The following is a 2580-nucleotide window of genomic DNA, read 5'->3' as shown; positions in this document are numbered from 1 at the left end:
AACCACCTCGCCGGCGAGCCCGTGCCCGAGGATGGCCGCCTCCGCCCCGCACCTCTACTTCGCCTCGCCGGTCGCCATCCTCGACCTCGCCGTGGCCTCCTCGTCCCCTCCCCGACTCGCTGGACCGATCCGCCGCCGCCCGAAGCTCCACGCGCCTCCTCCCCGTCGCCCGGTCGTCCCCGACCTCCCCGAGCACACTGCCAAGACCCTACAACTGCCGTGAGCCCCGACCTCTCCCCCTCTCTCCCTCCAGCCATGACCCCCTCTCCGGCTCCGGCCACTGCCACCTGTGCCGGGACGACCGCGGCCACGGCATTCGCCCGCGGCCAGCGCACGCACGCGCTGCGTCCGCCACGGTCCTGCTCGACGCACCTCCGCCCGCACCGCGCCCTCACCTGCGGCCGCGGTCGTGTCCGCTCTGCCCCTGGCCTCCACTCCGTTCTGCCTTGGTGTCGCGTCGCTTCCGCGCCGTGGCCGGCTCCGGCCGCCCTCTGCCCTACTCCGCCAACCCCGCTGCCGGCCTCGACCATGGCCTCGCTGGGGCCAGGTCCGGCCGCCGCTGCCCCTCCTGTGTGCACGTTAGTGCATAGGAGGGAGGTGGCCTGAGCCACTTAAGGTGGGCCCCCCCTTGTAAATCAGATAAAAGGAAAAGAGTAGAGAAAAACGAAAATAAAAATGAAATTAGTAAAAGTAATAATTAATTAATTAATTAATTAATTACGTAATTAGTGAATTAACTAAGTTCATTAATTTGGTTTAACTAAATTAATTAGAATTAGTTAACCTAATCTAGTAATTAAGCTAACTAACCTGTTTAGTTAATCTCAGTCAATGACAAATGGGACCCACTTGTCAGGTTGACCAGGTCAACGGTCAACATTGACTGCTGACGCCATGCTGACGTCAGCAAACACTATTCTGGATAATATTAATTTAATTAATAGTTAAATAAATTCTAAAAATGATTAAAACTTTAGAAAATCATATAAAATAAACCGTAGCTCAGATGAAAATACTTTCTACATGAAAGTTGCTCAGAACGACGAGACGAATCCGGATACGCAGCCCGTTCGTCCGCCACGCGTCCCTAGCATAGTGAACCTGCAACATTTCACCTCCGGTTCATCTGCCCAAAAACGCGAAACACTGGGGATACTTTCCCGGATGTTTTCCCCCCTTCGCCGGTATCACCTAATACCGCGTGAGGGCACACCTAACACCGTCGTTTGCTTTGTCACGCATCGTCATGCTTATGTTGCATTGTATTTATTGTTTCTTCCCCCTCTTCTCTTCGGTAGACTACGAGGCTGATGCTGCTGCTGGTACCCCGATCGACTACGGTGTTGACGACCCCTCCTTGTCTGAGCAACCAGGCAAGCCCCCCCTTGATCACCAGATATCGCCTATTCTCCTCTATACTGCTTGCATTAGAGTAGTGTAGCATGATACTGTTCGGTTACTCCTATTCTGTTGCATAGCCTGACATTGTTGCTACATCTGTTGATACCTTACCTGCAATCCTAAATACTTAGTATAGGATGCTAGTTTATCATCATTGGCCATACATTCTTGTCAGTCTGCCTTGCTATACTATTGGGCCGTGATCACTCGGGAGGTGATCACAGGTATATACTATATATACATACATACTATACAGATGGAGACTAAAGTCGGGTCAACTTGATGAGTACCCGCAAGTGATTATGATGAGGGGGCTGAAAGGACAGGTGGCTCCATCCCGGTAGAGGTGGGCCTGGGTTCCCGACGGCCCCCGACTGTTACTTTGTGGCGGAGCGACAGGGCAGGTTGAGACCGCCTAGGAGAGAGGTGGGCCTGGCCCTGGTGGGCGTTCGCGGATACTTTACACGCTTAACGAGATCTTGGTATTTGATATGAGTCTGGCCATTTGGTCTATACGCACTAACCATCTACGTGGGAGTAGTTATGGGTATCCCGGCGTCGTGGTGAGTGGATGACTTGGAGTTGTACCTTGACCTTATGACAACTAGAACCGGATACTTAATAAAACACACCCTTCCAAGTTCCATAGACAACCCGGTGATCGCTTTTCCACAGGGAGACGAGGGGAGGATCACCGGGTAGGATTATGCTATGCGATGTTACTGGAGATGCTACTTGGAGATGCTAATTGGAGATGCTACTTGGAGGCTTCAATCTACTCTCTTCTACATGCTGCAAGACGAAGGCTGCCAGAAGCGTAGTCTTCGACAGGATTAGCTATCCCCCTCTTATTCTGGCATTCTGCAGTTCAGTCCACCGATATGGCCCTTTACACATATACCCATGCATATGTAGTGTAGCTCCTTGCTTGCGTGTACTTTGGATGAGTACTCACGGTTGCTTTTCTCCCTCTTTTCCCCTTTCCCTTCTATCTGGTTGTCGCAACCAGATGCTGGAGCCCTGGAGCCAGACGCCACCGTCGACGATGATTCCTACTACATTGGGGTGCCTACTACTACGTGCAGGCCGCTGACGACGACCAAGAGTAGTTAGGAGGATCCCAGGCAGGAGGCACGCGCCTCTTTCGATCTGTATCCCAGTTTGTGCTAGCCATCTTAT

The sequence above is a fragment of the Triticum dicoccoides genome, chromosome 6B, assembly GCF_002162155.2.
Source record: "Triticum dicoccoides isolate Atlit2015 ecotype Zavitan chromosome 6B, WEW_v2.0, whole genome shotgun sequence".
NCBI lineage: Eukaryota > Viridiplantae > Streptophyta > Magnoliopsida > Poales > Poaceae > Triticum > Triticum dicoccoides.
Note: the sequence above shows the minus strand (reverse complement) of the source record.